At 40.1% G+C, this 17,188-nt stretch overlaps 1 protein-coding gene across 3 annotated transcripts in view; it reads left to right on the top strand.

The window, feature by feature from the left end:
* Nucleotides 1-17,188, top strand: part of LOC114590891 (contactin-4) — a 531,471-nt gene that overhangs the window by 38,549 nt on the left and 475,734 nt on the right. The window lies entirely within an intron of this gene.

Genomic DNA, 17,188 nt, shown 5'->3' with positions numbered 1-17,188 from the left:
TAGGCAAGGTTTGACCTTTCCAATCATATTAATTCATTGTTTTAAAACTCATCCTTTGTTTGACAATCTTAAGTAATGCTACACATAAATGAAATGCTACTGTTTGGCCTTTTCTGAATTCTGAGGCTTGCCTTAGGCCATGGCTTAATAAAATAGCCCAATGATTTGAAAACAATGCATATTTATTTTTGATTGCTTCCTGCAAACAGCTAGCCCAAGAAAACTGAGGAGGGACCTTGTGGTATGGTACGCACAGAGTGTTCTACAACAACCTTATCTCCTAAAAGTGACAGTATCTGACCTAAAAAGAAATCTAAATCTTTAGATTCAAATTTCTAATAATTTGAATAATTTCTAATGTACAGTAGAAATTTACAGGTGTAAGTTTGTTTGAATAGAACAGTTGCATTCATTTAAAAAGCTATCCTATCTTGACATACCAGTCATCAGCAGGAGAGGGGAGGCTGGTGCCTTTGGGGATTGGTAAGACAGAAGGCAGGGATGCCAGCACTGGTGGGGAGCCAAAGGAAATGACTGGCAGAGCTAAAGGCAATGGAGCCAACTAATTCTGGTTTTGACCCCATCCTCTTTCCTGCTGACTTCAACAAAGGCAACACTGAGACTAAGGAGGAAGAGGCTGACAGCAGTACCATCCCCTATATTGGTTTTAAGTTAGGAGGTAGGTAAATGGAGGCTAGCTGAGGGCAGACTGAGCTTCATTGGACAGTGCTACTGTAATGATCTCAGGCAGGCAAGCAAGCGCCGAGAAGAATTAATGAGTCTCTGGCAGTTTTATGTACTTTTATTTACAATTTAAATCCAGAGAGCGGCTCTGGTCCTGCCGCCCTTAATTGGTCACTCTGAGACTCTGCCCTGTCACAGCACGAAGGGCGCCAAAGTCCAGTCCTTTCTCTATTACACTTCTGTTGCATTTCAACCCTTTCAGCTCTTCTGGTTTGGGGAGGTGGGTGAACTTCCCCCCCCCCCTGCCACTATCAAATGAAGATCCCTCTAAATGCTGCCTCCCTCCTGGTTGCATAGCAATTCCCTCAATGTCATCTATCTCCTCCCCTCCCTCTGCCTTTGAGCTTTCCGAGTCTGGGAAGTCTTGGCGAAGGAGGGCCGAACTAGTCCAGCTCTGGCTGTGGCTGCAATTCCTCATCTCTAGAGTCAGACTCTGCCTCCCTATGTAGAGGCATTCTTTCATCTCCAGAGTCTGACTCCTCCCAGGCATTTGATTCAGCCACGTCCCTGACAGCTACTCATCCTAATGGAGCGGTCTCCACTGTTTCTCAGATTTATGGCCTGAAGGAACTCCCTACATGTTCTCCTGAACTGATGAAGATACTGATCAGCTTTCACAAACTTTCACAAAACTAAATGTACTAGATCTTGGTTTATGCCTTTTCACATGTGGTTTTTGGATAATATGTAGTTTAGAGCTGAGGTAGCCAAAGTGGTGCCTTCCAGATGGAAGTCCGGCATCCCTTACCATTGACCATGCTGGCTGGAGCTGATGGGAGTTGAAGTCAAATAACACCTGGAGGGCAGCACATTGGTTACTCCTGGCTTACAGAGAAAGAACACAATCATTTATCTCTTCAGGTGACAACTCAGAAGTTCGTATTAGTTCTTTTCCATGCCAGAGATAAGCATGAGCTGCAGTGGCTGCTAAAGTACTATCAAGGACTCTTGTCTTATGTCTCTGCCTTTTCCCTCCTTTCATGATACAGAGAGTTGAAGGGGACCTTTCTGACATGTACTCAGTTTCTTTACAAGCATCTGCTTTTAAGATAAAGATCTGGTTTGTAAGGCTGTAACCTTTCAGTGAAGGAACAAATTCTCTTAAAAGGAAAGTGAGCTCCTTTCTCTCTGTTATTACTATGGCATTTTCAGAGATTTTAAACAACGATTTAACCACTGATTGGAGAAATCCAGAATAGACTTTGTAACAGAAGCGCTACTGAAGATCTCTTGGGCATCAATAGCTATTGCCAACAACTGTTGCCTGAGGTATCTATAAAAATATTAGAGGCATTAAGATACCTTGGCTATCTGTTTTTTCTGTAGTTGGTTCCTGGTTTCCACTTTTCTTGTTCGATATTATTATAGCGGGAAAACAGAATGAATTCCTATGGTCCTGGCGCTATTCTGCTAGAGGACATGCTACTGTCAGGCTGACAGAGATGTACGCTGAAATACAGCATGTGTAACTTAGGAACAACACCCTCTGTGGTGTCAGAGTGCCTGTGTAGTGCAGCAATAAGCACAGAACCTTTCCAGAAAGGAGCTTTTATTGAGAGAACAAAATGTATGGGTTAACAATTGAAGAATATTCCAGAAACAGAAGATGTAAAGGGGAATGAGATAGCAATGCGTCAAAGGAGGCTGCTTGGTAATGCATATGGAGAAGGGGCTGCAGTGGTGGAAGCCAGAAAGCTGGCAGGGGTAGAAAACAGGGCAAATTAAACCTTGCCTTTTCTTCTACTGTCTTCAAACACATGGTGAACTGAAGATCCTTAGCATCAGGGTAAATTGTTATGAAGAGGTAGGAAGAGAAGAATGCAGCTATGCTTGACCAGACAAGGATTGATTGAGAAAGGGGGCACAGAAATGGGCATCTGAAGTCAGGAGTTTTAAGGGCTGGTACTGTAGTGTCTGCAAACAGGAAGTATTTCATTATTTCCAGGTGAACAAAATATAGTTGTCTTTTCTTTTTTTACTCTAAGCAGGTGTGGTACTCTGCTGCTTGAGAGTGTTTGTTTTTGTTTGTTTGTTTGTTTGTTTGTTTATGTCCCGCCTTTTCCCCTGACAGGAGTCAAGACATCTTACAGATACAAACAATAACCACTAAAAACACAGAAAAATCAATCATAAAAACATAATTAAACATTGATGGAATTAAAACTATATACATATGCATATATAAAGTATGTCTATACCCACAATTGCAATAAAAACATCACAGCACCAGCAGTCAATTCTGAAAAGCCTGTTGGAACAAGAAAGTCTACACCTGCTGGCAGAAGGACAGCAAGGAGGGAGCCAGTGTAGCTTCTCTAGGGAGAGAGTTTCAGAGTCTGGGAGCAACCACCAAGAAGGCCATTAAGTGTGCCTGTGAGGGCGACAGGACCTAGAGAATGGCCTCCCTTGAAGATCTCAAAACCTGGGCAGGCTCGTTTGAGGGAATATGGTCTTTCAGATAGCCAGTTGATAGGTGATGCATTGTTGCCCATGACTCTGGTTTATCCACTTCTCCCACAGGAAAGAACCTTAGACTTTCTCAGATTTTTTTTTATCCAAGAAGAAACCCTCAGATCTGATTCAAAGAAATTTCTCTGTAGTGAACTTTCAGTGGCAACTCTACTCTGACTCTCATTCTGTTTTGTTTAGGTTTGTAATGGTGACTGTTGATTCCCTTCTTCCATATCTGTTTTCAGCCAAGCATAATGGCAAAATTCTACTCGACTAATGTATAGTCTGCTGCATTTATATTCTAGCCTGCCAGTGGTAGAATTACAGCTAAGGACCTTTCCCTTTTTAAAATTGTGTGTTCAGTTTCATTGTAGTAAATGTATTCCCACTTGACTAAGAATATTGCAGTACAGAGAAAAAACATCCTATTCCCATGCATAGTTGATCTGTTAGCAGGTGGAGAACATGTCGTGTATCTTAATAAACTTGTTTCTACTACGTGTTTCATCAAATTACTGAGTAGCTTTCCCATGATGCGTAGCAAGTAGCCTTTTGTCAACTTCTGTGAGCTGCTTTTGAGTGACACTGGTGTTAAATATCCCTTTTATCTGTTAAAAGCACATTAGAATTTAAAAACAAATGTTGAATGCTGTGGCTGTTAACAGAACTCGGTGTTTGTGGTTCAGCTTATGTTCTAACCTGTCCAAAACAAACATTTTTTATGATATGGAAAATGATTGCTGCATTGTAGAACTGCTGTGATAACACAAAAGGGTTAACTTCAAGGTGCTAAACTTTTAATTGTTCGTTTGCTTCAGTTTTCAGGCCTTTCTGAAAAATCAAAATGTTTTTCCCTCTGAAGTTGAGATACTCATTTTGCAGCCATAGAAATATCAATAGCTGTCTGCCACGTCTCTGTTGTCTGTTTTTTATTTGTTGCCATTTTTGTATATATGTTCACATCACCAAATAAAATTATATCCTTTGTTTAGTATTGATAAACAAGGATAATACAGTGATACCTCGGGTTAAGTACTTAATTCGTTCTGGAGGTCTGTTCTTAACCTGAAACTGTTCTTAACCTGAAGCACCACTTTAGCTAATGGGGCCTGCTGCTGCTGCTGCGCCGCCAGAGCACGATTTCTGTTCTCATCCTGAAGCAAAGTTATTAACCCAAGGTACTATTTCTGGGTTAGCGGAGTCTGTAACCTGAAGCGTATGTAACCTGAAGCGTATGTAACCCGAGGTACCACTGTAATAAAAAAATGAAATAGATTGCGTTGTCATATATACCACTCGTCCTAGAAGAGTTCAGTGTTATATTTGAATTCTATGTAGGGGATATAAGAGTCTTGATTTTTGTCCTACTGAGGTTGAAAGTCCAGAAGAGGGACATAATTCATTCCCTTGAATTTTTATTTTATTTTATTATTTCCCACCCTTTCCTCCTGCTGGAGGGCGGTGATTAATGTTAACTATAATCAGGGCTGTTCTTACCAAAGGATTTGGGGGAAAGACTATAGTTAAATATAGCTATTTTCACGCTTCGTTCCACATATTTATTCAATGCACAGAGCGGAGCAGAAAAACACCAGCTGGTTCTGCCCTCTCTTCCACACTTTAGGTGGAACAACAGGCTTTACACATCCACAGCTGTATATGTAGCTCCTGCACACTTGCAAAAGTCTAGGATGACACATACAGTTGTACATGTGTAGGGCCAGCACATGGAGTCAGGGGCAGTCATCATAATTTCACATTTCCTTTCTCTGCATCCACATTTTGTTTTTTCTTGAGGCACAGGTATGATACGTTACGTAAATATCTTGTCTAAATCTTATATATTCTGCCTGAAGCATATACTTTTTTTAGAACAGAGAATTATTATTTGAAAAAGCAAACAAACAATCTAGGTTTCCTAAGTATGAGAAAACTGACTTGGGGTAAAACAGTTGTTTTCAGAAGTCTCTACCAGACTAGAGGAAGATCTAAGGATAAAAACCACGGAGGACTATCTTTTGTCTTTGTTTGTGTGGCTGTGTTTCGGCAGAAAAGATGCATCACTAAACATTCGCTAGTCAGAAAAAAAAAAGTTACAAAAATATACCAGTGTCAAGCAGTAAATTTTTTTAGCCGTTTCCCCTTCAACTTTACTGCACTTCCGGATTGATTTTCATTAGCATTTTCCTGCATTTGCTGACTTTGTACTCTCCTTCTAGAATAGATCTATGTAGACCCACTTGTTGGGTAAGTTCTCCTTGTATGTCTCCAAATATTTTCATGGCTTGAATCAGGATTTCCAAGCAATGTAGTATACAGCAAGCACATCTTACGTGGGGGTTACATTCTGACGCTATTGCATAGAACCAACATAGTGTATAGACAAAACACATTGGGTGCATTGATGGGTGGGATTGCCAAAGTCTTTGCCCCCAGATGCCCATTTCCTTTCCTCCTCCATTTTATTTGTTTTTTAATTGCCAAGCACGTAAAGCTGAATGCATAGAAGTTAAATGTGTGTGAGTGTACTGTAGTTGCAAAAATCAGCTAGGCATTGAGGAAAACGGAGACACAAATATGTCTTCAGTCTTTGTCCTTTGGTGTCCCTCCTATTAAGTTCTTTGTGGACAATATTTCTAAATTGTATTTCGTGTGTAGCGCTCCCCTGAGTAGAGCAGCCATTGATGAATCAGGGGTAATTTGGAGGTTCCTGCTTGGGTGAAATTGGCATTTTTGTGGGAAACAAATCTTTTATCACATATATAAGGTAAAGGTACCCCTGCCCGTACGGGCCAGTCTAGACAAACTCTGGGGTTGTGCGCCCATCTCACCCAAGAGGCCGGGGGCCAGCGCTGTCCGGAGACACTTCCGGGTCACGTGGCCAGTGTGACAAAGCTGTATCTGGCGAGCCAGCGCAGCACACGGAAACACCGTTTACCTTCCCGCCAGTAAGCGGTCCCTATTTATCTACTTGCACCCGGGGGTGCTTTCGAACTGCTAGGTTGGCAGGCGCTGGGACCAAGCAGCGGGAGCGCATCCCGCCGCGGGGATTCGAACTGCTGACCTTTCAATCGGCAAGCCCTAGGCGCTGAGGCTTTTACCCACAGCGCCACCCGCGTCCTATCACATATATATCATATCGTATTTCTTATTGAGGATCAAGTTCAGGGCCCCATAAAAAACTTTTAGTTGATGTACCTTGTTGCTATCTGCTTCTCATTAGGATGGCCTGTTAAGGGTTTGACTGAAACGTTTAGTGGGCCAGATTGATAATAAATTGGACTTGAGTTTTGCTTAAGACAAAATTTCAAAGCAAAAAGCATTAGAGGTTCCTCTTTGAGCAAAGTATCCATGGAATTGTGGATGAAGTGTAAAAAACAACAACAACCATAATAAAGTTTTGCTAAGACTGGAACATTTCCTAGGGTGGTATCGCTATTCATGGGTTGTGTTCATTTGCACTGTAGCATCTGACATTTAAAGAGCAGAAAGTTTAGTTAAGGAGAAGTATCTAGAGTTTTATTACATGCAGTTTCAAGGTTTTTTTCTGCTATCAAGATGCCTGTTGTTTATTAAACATTAGAATATTGGCTTTTAAATAAATGAAATGTTGTCCTCTTTTATAATTAAATCTGTCAGGATGCCTGTTTGAGGATAAAATAAGAGCCTTGGATGTAGTTCCTACAAACTAATTTTAATGGATGTATTGAAATTAATAGCCCAAAGTTAGTCATGTCCATTAATTTCAGTGGATGTACACTGAGTAAAAGTATTGTTGGACACAACCCAATGTGGCCTGTGAGAGCATATGAGAGATTTTGAAAAACTTGTGTCTGGGGTTTGGGGGCCATGCTGTAGGCCATACCAGCTGGGGCTGTTAGGATTTGGATTTCCAACAATGACTGAAAGGGAAAAGTTCCCCTCTCTTCTCTTATAGGGTACTCCTTCCACTCATGTCACAGATGGGAACTGAGCCAAATATACATTGAGTGAGATTAGCTATTGATTAGCTATTGTGGCATGGTTTGAACCTTCCTTTCCTCTTCTGAAATGGTTGATTACAACAATAGGATTCAATCCTATTGATATTTTGTCCAATGTATGAGGCATCAAAACTTGACTTTTGCAGAGATTGCCTAAATATTTATGTTATGTACTGAAGTTCTCACCCTGGGCCAGCAGGGGGATACTGTAGGTAGTTTTCACTCAGGTCCACATATGCAAATAAGGGATTGAAAGTGACGTTCAGTGATTGGATAGTTGCAGAAAATGGTTACTGTTGCATTCTAGTGGAGCTCTATATCAGTGTTTCCCAACCTTGTGCCTCCAGCTGTTTTTGGCCTACAATTCCCATCATCCCTTGCCACTGGTCTTGCTAGTCAGGGATGATGGGAGTTGTAGTTCAAAAACAGCTGGAGGCACAAGGTTGGGAAACACTGCTCTATATAAGCAGGCTGGCTGAACCCTTCAGTTCAGTTCTGTTCTTGCCTGTGAATAAACAAGAGCTGTTTGAAGAATTGCTGTGTCGTCTGATATGTTCACCCACAACTTAACAATTTACATATGGCTTGGAATTTGTTTTAATTTTGCCTGCTTTTAACGAGGTAGCCTTTATCCCCAAATTCTGTCTCTGGTCTAATGTAAAGCCTATACTGGTCCCTCCTTATTATCAAGGGGGGGGGGAACCCCCTGCAGGATTAAAAAATGAGGAACTGTAGAAGTCTGTTAGGTGATATAAGCCTTTGGTTTGCCAGGTTTTTATCTGGAGGTTTTGTGCTGCATGATGTGGGTGATGTGCCAGGGTAATTAGTGGGGATGGGGTTGGGGACAGTTTGCCTATTTCTGCTTTAAGTATAGTCTGTGTGTACCTGTTTAGTGTTGTGGGAATTTTCCTTAGTTTGTTTGGGAGGAACAAATGAAACTGATCTGTAGAAAATGTAACTTGAAAAAAAAAAGACATTGCACATACTTTTGTAAACCAAGAAATCTTTAATAAAAATATGTTAAAAATGGGGGGGGGGGGGGATGAGGCTATGGCTATGCACAGAAGCCATTTCATGTAATCTAAAAGGCTGAGGGGAAAAGACATGGATAGAGTAATAAAAAGGTATGCTCAACATGGGCACTAATAAAAGAAGAACTAAGCATCATTACAAGGTCAATGTAACTAAATTGGTATCTTCACTGTATTATAAGAAAGTAATGAGAAACACCTTCAGTCTCAAACAGAAGTCAATAGAAAATCAACAAACAGCTACTGCAGACATCCTTTATCTAGCAAGAATCAGAGTCAACATGCTAGCATTCTGGAATAGCACACAAAAAGTCTTTTAAAAGAGGACAAACAACTTCCAGCAAACAGCAAAAGCAGCCATCCCCATTATTTTATCTCTCCGCAGCATGTTGGTGAAATAATGAAAGAAATACAGGTCAAACCAGCATTTTTTCAGGCATAAAATTGCACACAATTTAGGTTTATAGCACCAGATGGCCACAGAAGTGAAGCTAAATTGAGTGCTGCGTGAGGCAGGGAGAGAACAGGGAATCTGAAATGCAAGTTAAAGATAAGGTGGCAGACATTTCTCTCCCCAGACGTAATCACAGCAAAGCACCCTATTATCAACAGCATTAGGAACATTTTGAGATAACGGATAATGATTGAAATTATGCTAGAGATAATTGTTTTAGAAATGAAGATCCAAACGTGTGATCAACCTACTTCAGAAAGGTGAGTTCCAGACACTGATATAAGACCTAAACTGCTATTTCAACACATCATTCAACAATATAGTGAAATAATAGATAAGTGATTAACTATGCATTGCACTTAACATCTAACATAGCACTCAGAGTGTAATCGCCCTAATTTGCAATTGTAAATCTCTTGTTATCAATTAATTTACACTGCACAAGTAACCATCTGATTATCTTCTTACATACCAGTATTTACACAGTAATTAAATTGTAACTAATTAGCATGTAATTGCACATACTTATTTGTACCTTGTAAAGTGAATGATGTATTTAAACATAGTTGAAATACTTGCAATTAAGAAAACATGAATACTTTTCATGTCACATAATTATGCATATGACTGAACAGTCTCCCAAGTGATTTGTCTGGGAGTGGGGTGCACTGATTGTCTCAGTTGGCCTTATGAATATAATTTTGAAGGAGTGTGCCCTTTCTTTACTTTTGTAGCTTAATACTTTTTAAACTACCCAGAGTTAGGAGTACCAATAAGTAATCAAAATATGCTTATTTCCAAGTTATACCTTCATGCCACTTTAAAACGTTCCTCCAAATTATACTCAGAATTAGAACTTACAGATGAGAGTCCTATTGGAGTCATCTGAAGCCATTTGAAGCAGTAAGATAATAACCTTAACACCTGGCATGGACAGATGCACACTGCAAAGTAACCATAACCAAAAGACTACCCTATTAAGATGCTTTTGGAGGATATGCTGTATGAATGTCATCAAGGGCAATGACGTGTGATTTGTCCAGTCATTTATAACTCAAGTTTTATTTTTATGTTTCTTACCTTTCCAACAGTGTGAATTGCTCTGTAGAAAGGTTTTGACTTTAGAACAAAACTCTTATTCTCCTACATTTGAGCAAAAATGAAACACTTGAATCTATTGGTTCCGGGTCCTACCCTCCGAAGCAGAAGAAAATAAGTTTGCTCCACCTTCCATGTATGACAACCCTTTATATACTTGAAGATGGTTATCATATCTCCTCTCAGCCTTCCATTTTCCAGGCTAAACATACCCAACTCCATCAACTGTTCCTCATAAGACTTGGTTTCCAACAACAGGTTTGATTCAAACAACAACGGGCCCAGAAAAGAACCCTGCTGTACCCCACTTGTCACTTTCCCCCAGGATGATGAGAAACTATTTGTGAGCACTCTTTGATTCTCCAGAGGTTTTGTTTTATTGAGGACAACATTTGCCCACCACCAGTCCGCATGGACATGTTTCTGTGTGTTGCGTTACTCCAGAGGTTTGACTTCTGCAATGGCCGATTTTCCTCCTCCCTAGGGAAACCCCATCTGCATTGCTGTTTCAGGACAGTCAACTCTGCTCTGTCAATAAATTCTTCATCTTGCCCAATAGCTTGAAGAGTGAATAGGTGGGCCTCATTTTGCTGTATCTTCTCTTCCAGCAAGGCAAACAGCTTGCACTTGCTAAAGGTGTAGTTTTGTGCATTCTCAGACAGGAAGGCAAACATGGCACAGCAGCTCCTTCACTGTCCTTGTCTCTTGGTTCTATGTCCACTGTAAGACAGCACTCCTGACCTCCCTCTCAAACTGCCTCAGTAAAACTCTGTTTACAAGTCCTAGTCACAAGCTTCCAGAGCCTGCAAACAGCTAAACAGACCTGCTGCTGGCTGCTAACTTCAAGATGGTGGCTGGGAAGATTGGGCTCGAAAGCCCAGAAGCCCAAGGTTGTAACCTGTTCTGGAAACTGTATGGTAAAGGGCCAGTAAAAGTGAAACAAACAAAGCGGATACATAAATAAGTAAAACAAGCAGGACATGAGTGCAAGAGCACTCTTTCCCCTGCTGGAAAAGATTTAGAGGTGTAACATAAATGTACTTGACACCAAGAAAGCAAACTTGCATTTCCTCCCCACTTAAAAAAGCAAAACAAAAACTACCTAAGATTGGCATGCCATGTTAATTATACATTGTTATAAGTGGTGTAGTTGATTTATTCTATGCAAATAAGGAAAGAATCACTTAATCAGCAGTTCAAACACAGTATGTGTATCAACTGAAAGCAAAGCAAATTGCAATGTGTTTTATTTCAAGCTGAAAGGTAATGAATATGCCGGAGTGTCATAGTATGAACTATATTTTTAAGTAATCATTTATTTTCACTGACAGGTGCACTCCTCTTGCATTTACCTAAGAAAGCTGCTTCCCAGCATATTTTTTCATATATATCCTGAATCTTTATTTTTAATACATTGGAGTGCACAGATGATTCTCTCTAGAGCATATGAAAAGCATACATTAAATAGGAAGGAAAAAATAAGGTCGAACAACTAATATCCTTGGCTTTTAAATAAGCCTGTAAATCATGTTTTTTTCTTTACTTCTGACAATAGTTGCAAATAGGTCGGATATCTAAGGATGATATTGTCAATACAAAGCCAGGAAGGTCAGTGTTCATTTCATTTGTAAAGCTAATTACATCAAACAAATTTCATTTTCAAACCCCCAAATCAATTGATGTGTAAAAATCTGTTCCCTAATGATGGATACATTCAGTTTGTTATCATCTTGTAACGTTTTGAGATTCAATTTTCACTTTTATGGAAGTGGTGAGCAAATTGCTTTTGCTTGTTTTACTATACAGTATTCAACTAATCCCAACACTAGGTATTTCCCCAACAGAAAAAAATGATACTTTCAAACTGTTTATTCCAGAATTAGAAGCACTCATGTAAACTCTCATTCAGTTACATAGAATTGTGTACTAACTACAACAGCTTTAAGGTACAGTAGGCTCACAATGTGTGGGGGCTACCTTCCGGGAGTGGGTGTGTGGGTAAAGGTGAAATTGTCTATACAGTAGTCAGAACCAGCCTGGAACTCCCCCACCCAACCCCGCCCATGCAACCATCCTGACCTTTCTGAAGCTGGTGTGCTGAGCAGGTCTCCCTCCCACTCCTGCAAGATGGAGAGCTTTTAAGCTTTGCACCTTGCTTAATAGGATCTACGAGACTTTCAAGAATCTGGGCTGTCCAAAATCTTGTGAAAGCCCCTCAGAGCCTATGTGATACCTTCCCACAGCCTGGTAAGCATATGTGTTTAACTTATGCGATCGCACCTGGCTGGCTACCAAGCACTTAGAGCTGCAATAGTGAACACAGAATGCACAAGTTGTGAGTTGACTGTGCCCTGATCAAATATCTTACTTTTTTTTCTTGGTGGGTAGTGAACTGCTATAACTGTGAATTGACTTCATTTTACCAGCACAAAAAAATAACTTACAGCACCACAGTTAGTACATAGTGCTTGCAATTTCCCCATCCTCAGACCTTGCTAATTTGTACACATGTGCCACTCTGTAGCTTTGATTACAGCACATGGGTGTACTCTTGAGTAGGACTTAGTTGGATACAACCCACTTTGTTGTATGAGTGCACGATAGCAATTGTTCATATTCTTAGCTAAGGTACTAAAATCAACCAGTCTTGCTTCCAATAAATTTATTTAGGAAAAGCATCTGGACACTGCAAGTTCATACTGATTTCTATTACAGAACAAATCACCCCAAACTATTCCCCTTTAAGCCTTGAAAGTTGGCTTGTGGAACACCTTCCTTCGTCAGAGAGATTACACTTACCAGACATGTTTCGACTGATGTCAGACATTGTTTGTATGGAAAGGAAGTGAATATGCCTAAAATGTGTATAGAATAGATTTTAAGTTTCAGGTTTTCAAAAGTGTCTCACTTTCCAGTTTAGCTGTCATCACCAATCTATTGTGTTAATGACAATGAATGAATTCATGAATAGGAGTGGAGCCTGTGATCCAAATATTGTATGACAAAAAGCTGTGATGTACTTTATAATTTATCAAGTACAGCTGGAAGATGAGTTAAACATGGCATTCCTTTTGGGCAAAATCACTGTTTCCCTGCACAAGAGAGTCAGCTTTCCTCTTACTGGCCCATGTGGACTTAGGATGGGAGGGATCGCCCCTGTCAAGATCACAGTTTCATCTTCTGGTAGTGGAAAGGGGTGGAATGGAATGAAACTATAGTACCACACACTTTTTATATAGTTCACTTTAGTAGGATTCACCATTAGTAGCCCTGAAATTGTAACATCACTAGCATAATCATATTATTAAACATACTTTATATTAAATATTACTACTTGATGCTTATTTTCCAGTATGCCCAGTTAGTTCACTGGATTCAAATACATCCTAAGTTTTCTATATCAGGGGTTCCCAAACTGTGGTCTTTACATTGGTAATCTTCACATTCTAGTTTTTGCATAAAGAAATCTACATCCTCCACTTTCAAGCAAACCATGGTTTCTGATAGAGGCTCCAGCCCAGGCTCACTATCTTAATGTGGGTTTTCTTCATCATCATCCATTTGTTCCCTTCATATAATCTCATATCAGAAACTCTGATTTTGAATGGTTTGCAAATACATTCAATTACCTTGAAGTATTGCTCAGGACCGCCTCTCTCCACATGAACCTACCTGGGACCCTGAGAGCATCTTCTGAGGCCCTTCTTTATGTTCCTCCTACATAACAGGTCTGGAGAGTGGCAACATGAGAACGGGCCTTCTCTGTAGTGGCTCTCCATTTGTGGAATGCTCTCCCCAGAGAGGTTCTGCTGGCGCCTTCATTATGCACCTTTAGGCGCCAGGAGAAAATGTTCCTCTTTAACTACACCTTTGGCTGATTGACATCCGATACCCTTTTGAAATGTGTTGTAGAAGGGGGAATTGTTGGGTTGTTTTTGTTTTTATAATGTATATTATGTTTTTTATACCTGTTATTTTATGTTGTGAACTGCCCTGAGATCTATGGTTATAGGGTAGTATACAGATTTAATAAATACTAATAATAAAAATAATAATTAAGGATAAACTGGTGACTCTTCATGTTTGAGCGCTTTATGGTGCTAGAGTTCTCATCCTGTTCAACTGGATGCCTGTTGGAAGCTCACAAGCAGGATCTGAGTGCACTTACTGGTATAGAACAGGTTTTTCTTTGTAGACAGGATCCTTGAAAACCTCCTACACATTTTATTATGCCTTTAGCGAAAATTGCTTTATGCAAAAACATTTTCTGTTTGATAGACAGTTCTAGTACCAAGTCAAAATGGATAGCGATGGAATCCCCCATGGCTTTTGAGATTGCTAACATATACACAGAACAATTGGAAGATACATTTATGGGGTGGAGTCCACATTTCCCCCCTCCCTCCATGAAGTGTTTCCTAATTGATGTTCACGCTATTTCATATGAAATGGGGACCTTTCTTTGGGTACAGCTGAGAGAACAAACCTCAGTTCTGATGGGCAGAGTCATATTAAAAGAATGTCACTCGTATCTTTGAATCCAATGTCATACTACTGTTCTTGACATTTACAGAAGGCTACGGAAATTTCTGAGAAGCCTATAGCTTCACACAGTCTTACTGTAATGCATTATATACTGTTGTATAGGAGAGCATTATGTTTGTTTCACGGTAATTTCATAGTTATGACTCCCAGCGTGATCTCTGCTTGTGAAAGATGCAAGCACTTCAGTTGACGGAAGCTGACATACACTTGTTTTAAAGTGAAATTGCTTTGGACTTGCTGAGTACTGGGTGTTAACATAGTTTAAATGCATTAGATTTTAAGGGTAGAAATATGGTTTCTGTGTGGCCTGTAAGGATATAAGAACAATAAACACCTCAAATGTGTGTCTACAACAGTGGCACATACTGTACTTCAAAGAAAGATGGGTGAATTAATTTTTCAGTGCAGTGGAATTAAAAAACCCTCATCTTTCCTTATAGCTGATCCTTCTAAAGAGAGAAAAAAGCCTATAAGCTTCAATTCAGGCTTCTTTTTTTTCGGTTTTGAAAAGTCTAATGGTTTGTATATTTATTCTTGTTCAAACACATATCTACAGGCACAGACAAATATTACTAAAGTAACAAAATCAAAGCGGACAAAATTCACTTATAAAATCACAACAAACTTACATTTTTAGTAGTGCTATTAGCAATGAACACCATATGTCATGGAACTTCTCAAATTAATGTGATGAAAGGGTAAAAAACTAGAAATAGTGAATAAGTGAGCAATGGGAATAGAGTTTTCAAAGCTATGAATGCTTGAAAACCTATTTTTTGTGATTTTAGCTTTATTTTGTACACATAGCATCTTTTAGTGATTCCCACACAGATCTGGGATGATGGAAGGGCCTAATAGGTTTTGGAAACTATGGATATTCAGTGAACTGCACAACTATATTATGTGCCCAATAATGTTTTCAGGTTTTGGTGTTAGAATAGCAGTGGACCCTTCTTCCTGGATGCCTGCTTTGCAAAATACTTTTGAACCTGCAGGCGTGTTCAAAAATAGTTTGTAGCATGTCTGGAGGTTCCAGTATTTGGGTTCTTGAGCAGAAGGTCTGTTGCTGGAGGTCCTCCCTGAATTTGACATGGTGCCTTCCAGTAGTGCTCCACCAGTAATGGGGTCAAAACTGGAGCATTCCGGGGAGATGTCTGTGTGGCCAGGGACCCATGTAATCCTCAGCTCCCTTGTGGGAAACTACTGCAGCTTGAGAGCTGGCACAATTAATTCCCTCCCATTGGAAGCAGGGGGAAGGGGGGGGAATGGTTGTCTCCTGCACCTTCTGCCTTAGCCAGTGCTGGCAGGGTTTAGGAAACGAAGGTTGCTGTTCTGCAGATTACCCTCCACTGCTAAGATTTCTTTGTGGTTGTCTGTGCAAAGGGGGAAAGGGAGAAATCCCACTGGGCATTCGCAAAGCCTTGGACCCCAGTTCCAGATTGCAGCCTGCATGTGATACTTTGGGTAGATCATCAAGACAACATTGTCTTGGGCTGCCATACGTCCGGATTTCAAAGGTGGAATTGACGTCTGGGGGGATTTCCAAAAGGTGTCTCTTTGTCCTGGATCTTAGGCAAGTCAATTGAAAAACCGACAACTTTGAAAGCTCAAAGCTCACCAACTTTCAGGTTTTCCTTAAAAATCCTCAACAATTTTGGTGGTGTCCTGGTTTTTACTTTTTGAAATATGGCAACCCTAGCTTTGTCTTTAGCTTGCTTTATAAACTGCTTGACATAATCAGTCCTCATAACATTGGTTCATACAAAATCTCAAATATTTGCCTTCTTGAGCCCTCGTTATGTACAGATTTGGGTAGAGCTCAGTCTGTGTCTCTCGAAGCCTCGGTGTTATTCCCATTCTGAGAGGCTTCAATTCCACACACTTCAGATCAAGCCATAATGCTTGAGCTGGAAGAAAACTCTTCCCTCCAGCTAATCTGAATGAAAGCTACAACAGCGCAGAGAATAAAAGATGTGGCACTAATACGGCAGAAACAGGGCTGCTGCTCTCTCTTGGAGTTTATGAACATGACTCACAAGTGCTGGCTAAGATATGTCAAAATTGGTCTCCAGGTTAGTCTAATTATATGTGCGTAGTACATACTTGTTATGATGGAGCTGTAACCCTTCCATTCTGAAACAGTAACACATAATTCTGCCTCCAAAATTATAGCTAGCAAAATTGTTAAATAAGCTAGGAAGTAAGTGAGTAGACTAATGAATCCAGTAGGAGCTTTACTTCAAGGTTCAATTAAAGGCAAGGAATAGGATATTCTTTTCTTTTATTTTTTTGCAGGGGAAGAGAATAGCTTCTAAACATACTTTGGTAGTTCTATATGGCTACTTATTTTTTGCTATGCACGTTGGGTTGCATTCTCATGGCAGTTTATTCATTTCCTCAATGTTTCTCTGTTAATTTCCTTCTTATATTTGAGCTTTCACACGAGCTAAATGCACTTCCAGAGATATAACAAAATATAGCTCATGCCATTTGTTCCCAGAAAAAAATAATCTGCTTGTAAATAACATGTTCCTTTGCTACTACATCTTTACTTGCTCCACATCACATATTGCATTAGGTATGGGGTAGGTGTGTCAGCTGGGCCAAATGTCGTGCACAGGTGATGTGCTGTCAGGCTGCCAGAAAAGCCCTTCTCTCTGTTGTCCCATGCTGTAAGCAGAAACAGACACACTGCTTCTCAGTAATTAACTTTATTGCTCAGTAGCCAAGGAGTCAGCACATGACACATCCATCGGATAAGCAAGTCAGTTGCAGAAGCTAAAGTCCCTCTTCATCCCTTATTTATACCTCCCTCCTTGCATTTCTTTTGCTGTGACTTGGCTTTTATTAATTGTTCTAGCCTTTTCTCAACCCTTCGTTCC

The sequence above is a fragment of the Podarcis muralis genome, chromosome 2, assembly GCF_964188315.1.
Source record: "Podarcis muralis chromosome 2, rPodMur119.hap1.1, whole genome shotgun sequence".
NCBI lineage: Eukaryota > Metazoa > Chordata > Lepidosauria > Squamata > Lacertidae > Podarcis > Podarcis muralis.
Note: the sequence above shows the minus strand (reverse complement) of the source record. Positions and strands in the feature narration are given on the sequence as shown.